Source organism: Suncus etruscus, chromosome 10, assembly GCF_024139225.1.
Source record: "Suncus etruscus isolate mSunEtr1 chromosome 10, mSunEtr1.pri.cur, whole genome shotgun sequence".
NCBI classification, from domain to species: Eukaryota; Metazoa; Chordata; class Mammalia; order Eulipotyphla; family Soricidae; genus Suncus; species Suncus etruscus.
The window spans coordinates 39598725-39604712 of NC_064857.1; the positions used below are offsets into that span (position 1 = coordinate 39598725).

The window sequence follows — 5988 nt, forward strand, 5'->3', positions numbered from 1 at the left end:
CCATCTTTGTTCATGTCTCTCATCCCTAGCTGAGCAGCTTTGAATACGTTCATTGATGAGCTACTCTATTACAGTGACTTACCACCTCCAAAGATAAGAATAATTGGGTCTTGCTACACGGATTCTAAGTAATGTTGGAGCTAGTAATTTCATGATGGAGGGCCAAGTGACCCCTTCGTCATACTCACTATCTTAATGTGTAGAGTAGCAATTATCCCCACCCTACCATGGCCATTTGTGGTAAACTTGGATGTTAGAATAAGTAACATTTTCTTTTTTTTTTTTTTTTTTTACATTTCTAGAAGGCATGTTGGAAACATAGATCAAAGATACCATATCTACACATATACATGGATTCATCAAATTGCATACCTATAAAAGTATTCAAGAAAACAGTAAGTATAGTTTGTAGAGATTTATATCTCCTAACATAGATATGAAACAATGTTAATGACTCTTGTTTGCTTGCTTTTTTTTTGGGCCACAGCTGGCAGTGCTCAGGACTTACTACTTTTTTTGCACTGAGGCATCATTCCTGGTAGGCTCTGGAAGCAAGGGTTCAAACCCAGGTCAGTGACATATAAGACAAATGGATCTTACTCTGATTGTCAACTAACCAGTTTCTTTTCTTTTTTTTAATTTTTATTATGGCCAAAGTGAATTACAAATCTTACATAGTGATATTTTAAGGTACACAGTGACAATAAATGAGAGCCTTTCCACCACCAGTGTTGTCCTCCCTTCATCCCTGTCCCCAAGCATATATCCCTTATCTCCCTCCTTTATCTCCCAGAATGCTAGTGTAACTAAAATCATATATGTAAATGTAAACCACTTTTTTTGAAGTTCCAGATATTTTTACTAGTGGTTTATTAAAGGTTTAGAGTCAAAGGAGCACTGTAAAAACAATTCTAGAGTGGCAATTATCGTTTGCATGGGCCCACCAAAGTATGGGGGACATGGAAAGGAAAAACTTTGGCCTAAATACAAGGAGACCCTACCCCTGAAGTTTCCTGACATAATACCAATTTGAGGCTCCAGTCAAACTAGTTTGTCCAATCCAGGTCATTATCTGTAGTGCCCATATAGTTTTATTTTTCACACAGTCTCTGTTGTTGGTATCATGTTTCTGTATTGAAGATCCTGGAATCTGTATATTAGAAACTTACCAGTTTCTAATAAGTTCTTGGGAAAGAAAGCATAGACACATCAACCATCATTGAAGCAAAAAGAACATTTGTTACATTAGTCTTCTAGGTCAAAATATTATGGTAATTTCTTCAATATCAGTGTAAAAATCTTACTCAATGCAAGGATTTATGGAAGAAGTAGAAGATAAACATCTTTTCCAGAAGTCCTGTAGAACCTGATTGCCATGTTCCTTTGCGATGAACCCTCAAGTCCTCATTTGTGAGTATAATAAAACTCAGAATAATAATATTATTTTAGTAAACCTTTTTTATATTAAATACCATTAAGAATAATTTAATATAATTCATAGAAAGGATGAAGGGCAAAAGTTTAATTCAAGAATGGTCAATTCAGATATTTTTCTATCCTTTGTTGATAATACCCCACTCTGAAGCAGTTACTGTTCAATTCTAGACTGTGAAATTATATATACTTATATATGTGTGTGTACAGGTATAGTTAAAATATGTATTTGTGGTCAGAACCTGTGCATATGATATATTCCATAGTTCATTTACCAGATTCCATGAACCAGTACTGGAAATCATCTGTCTAGACACTTCTAGTGCAATAAATTAAAAATTGTTATTTGAGGTTGGCTTAGATTCAGTGAGGCTGATATCCTTACAGAGGCATGAAGATACACACCAAGATTTTATTATACTATACATCAATATGATATGAAATAAAAAATAAATACATATAACCTTAATATTTGTGTAGACTATCTTTGAACAATTGGTGAAGTTGAGTCAGTTTTTATGTGCTAAAGAGTTTAAGAATGATGATTCTTTGGTGAAAGATTGGTGTTAAAACAACAAAACCCAACTATCAACAATTTTTAATATAATTTTTATTTTGAACATAGTAGCTTACATATTGTTGACAATAATATTTTAGGTACAAATTTATAAGTGACATTTTCTTTGAGAAATCACTACCCAAACATTCTCCTTTCCTGAAGGAAGAAATTCAGAAACTCTGAATATGCATGCTATTCATGAATATCATGAATATTCATGATATTCGACCTCTCATTATTTTTCTCTATCTATAAACTTTGTGTGCAAATGGCAGCATTTTCATCCATCCTCCGTGAAAAGGAGTGGAATATCTTTTGATCTCTCATGAAATGTGGTCCAAGTGACATTGACTTTGACCAAGGAAATGAAAGATAAAGCCCCATCATTTTTGAGGAAACAATGTCCATACCTCTACCATGGCACTGTGACATTTACTGGTTTTCTGCAGGCACTTGGCCAGAGAATTGACTGTAGCTTCAGATATAAGCAATTTCTCTTTGAGATCCATCAAGTCCCGCTTACATTTTGCGAGCTCTCAGCGAACTTCCTGCTTACTCTCTGAGAGAGTCAAATCTGCCCTCGCTTCAGGCACAGAGCTAACATCCACTGCCATGATGGAGGGCGTTTGACAGAGATGTTTGTGTAGGGACTGTGGATTGAACCCCCAGACATGACTAGTTACAAACAGAAATATGGCGTTGGTTTCCTCAGGACTAAGGAGGTGATGGTTGAGGAATTTTCTACTTACTGTGGGGAAGATGTCTGGTAACACCCACTAAAGGCAGAGAAACAATCAAAACACTGTTCAAGAAGCCCGAAATCAGTACTACGCACAGTCTTTCACTCCAGCTCAAGCTGTGTGAGGACGTTTGTTCCTGATTCAGACCAGAGTCTAATGAGAGACTTAGAATTTGAAGAGGTGGGCCGAAGCTGTGACGCAGGGCCTAATGCCTCTGCCTTGCCAGTGCTAGCCTAGGACTGACAGAGGTTTCATTCCCCTGCCATCCCATATAGTCCCCCAAGCCAGGGGCGAATCCGGAGTGCATTACCAGGAGTAAGAGTAACCCCTGAGCGTCAAACAGATGTGGCCCAGAAAACAAAAACAAAAACAAAACAAAACAAAAAAAGGGATTTGGAGAGTTCATGCAATCCTAGAAGCCCCAGCCTTCCAGTTAGTTGCCTAAGCACTGCTGATGATTTGCCTTTGAAAGGCCCAAGCAGAGGACACCATTTTCAAAAAGTAGTGTGTAGGCACACACACAAATGGGTAGCCATTCTTTTTTTTAAATTTATTTTAATTAATTTTTTATGGGTAGCCATTTTCAAAAGTTGTGTGTGGGTACCAGCTGTGTATGGCCAACAGAGATGGCCTTTTAATCATGGATTAAACCTTTTAATCACGGATCACCTTACCTATTCTAATATCTATACATGCACCAAGAAATAAAGATGTCCTGTACTACTTTTTTCTTTATCTTTAACTGAAGTGAATTAACTTAGAAAATTTTAGGAAAGCCATAAAGTAAACATCACATGTTCAGACATAGGCCGCAGAAAATGTACTAAATATTATTTTCTCCATCAGTCATTAAATCAATCACCAACTTTTATTTAAAATAAATTTATTGTGACCAATGTGAATGACAAATCTTTTACAGTTATATTTAAGGTATATAGGGACAATAAATTAGGGCCATTCCCACAACAGTGTTGTTTCCCTCTATCACTGTTCCCAGCACACATCCCATACATTGCCCTTTGCCACCTAGACTGTTAGTGTAACAGGTCCCCTTTGTGTATAGTTTGTTGTAGATTTGGTATCTTGATTCTATTATTGACTTTGGGTTGGGTATTTATGTCTGATCATTTTTTATTTGCATTCAATTTTCATGTTTTGCCCCTGATACCATCCACCTTTTTCCCTTCACTATTTATGAGGCAGAACAAGATGATTCAAGTTCTGTGGTTCTGCTGGAAAAAAGAAAAGAAAAACAAAACAACAACAAGAAAGAAGAAAAGAGAAGGGTAGCTGATGTCACAAGGTTTTGTGTGGTTGTTTTTGTTTTTGCATAGGCATAGTAAGTATTGGAGAGATTAGAAAGGCAATTTCCGTGGCCTGAGAGATACAGGGTTTCTCGACCCTTGAAGCATACTGTCATAGGAACAACTACAGGCTCAGTAGACAATCAGCAACTATTGAAATTGTTTTTGTTTTGTTTTGTTTTGTTTTGTTTTGTTTGTTTATTTTAGTGAAGTGAAATATGGGTTCTTTTCATTGGGTTTTGTGATATTGTGGGTGTTTATTTGTTTTGGGATTTGGGACATACTGGCTGCAACCGAAGGTTTAATCACAGGTCTGTACTCAGGGATCACTTTGGGTGGTACTTGGGCACACTATTGTAATCTATTGTACCCTATTTGGGGATCAAACTGAAAGTAAAATTTTGTGTTATATGTTTTCTATTATCCTTATGTTTATTTTTTATCTTTTTAATTTCTGTTGTGATCAATATGAATAGCAAGTCATTCGCAGTTTATTTAAGGTAAAGAGTGACAGTGAATTAGGGCCATTTCCACCACCAGTGTTGTCCTCCCTCTGCCCCTGTTCCCAGCATGCATCCCATACCTACCACTCTTTGCCCCTTGGACTGCTAGTGTAAGAGGTCCCCTTTGTATAGGACTTGTTGTAGACTGGGTATCTTAATTCTATTGTCATTGACACTAGATTTGATATTTAGGTCTGATCATTTTTTATTTCTACTCAAAGTTCATGCAACTGTTTGCTCCTGGTATCATGCATTTTCTTCCCCAATTTATGAGGAAAAACAAGATGATTCAAATTCTGTGGCTCTATTGGGAGAAAAAAAGACATGGCAGATGATACTGCTCCTCTTATTAGTGCTCACTACCATATTGCTTAGTACTGTAGAAGTGAAAACGATGCTTATCTTAAAATACTCCAGCCACAATAGAACTCTGAAAGCTTCAGTAAGCAAAGTTCATCCCTGCCATTGATGAAGTGCCTAGAAATTGGGAAAACCAAACTTTGTGCAGTGGCAGTGTAGTAGCCAATGAGGTTTATCCGAGGCGTGATTATTGCTGATTGAAAAGAAAAAAAAAAAAGAAATTGGGAAAACCTTCCCACTCCAAGGTGCTGGCCCACTTTTTTTTCTCTCCAAATCTATATTTTAGCTATTTATTTATCTTTCTCAATTCGATTATGTTTTAAATGCTCAGACCCATCCTATGAGGGTCAGGCCTCCAATAACAACTTATGCATAGATCTCTATGGTCAGTCTCTATGTGGGCATGAGTTTGTAGACAGTGGACTCCCCTATGTCTGCCCAATTTATATTGTAAACAATCCATATTGTATTTAACCCATCATCTATTATAAGTCCTGCCCCCCTTCAGAACTCCTATCCTCTAGTCTTCCCAATCCTGATCTGTTATCCCTCCTTATTTAACCTTCTTTATACTCAGTTCTTAACTTGTTAGGTACCTAGACCAACCTCCTGCCCCAATAAACCACTACCCAGCTTGCAAAGTGAAGGGACGCCCTCTAAGTACTACATCTCGTGCCCTGGCAAGAAGGTTCAAATACCACTCCTGTTGACTAATACTATGTGGTCCTTCTTCTCACACCCACCCCTAAAACTGGACTGATGCATGTTACCAGATTCAGCTCCAGAAGGACCCTCAGCTCAAGGACACTACCTGTTCCCTTAACTACCTCAAACCATCTCTCAAACTCAATAAGAGTATGGTGTGGGATGAAAATGTGCCCTGGATCTCATCATCCCAAAAAATATCTCAAAAGACTTAATGGGTATATCTATATTTCTATTGGACATTTAATACCTCAATAGTTAAACCTCTTACTGTGTGTGTAAACAAGCTCTTATCTACTGTGGATAGATCCCATAAATTTTATAATACAGGGTGGGCCTCCCACCCTGAACATTTGTCATGGGGACTCAACTTAGACTCCAAG

The 5988-nt window shown here is 37.4% G+C and overlaps 1 pseudogene; it reads left to right on the forward strand.

The window, feature by feature from the left end:
* Positions 1-5036: 5036 nt before the first annotated feature.
* LOC126021391 (uncharacterized) lies at positions 5037-5198 on the forward strand (annotated as a pseudogene).
* The last annotated feature ends 790 nt before the right edge of the window (positions 5199-5988 follow it).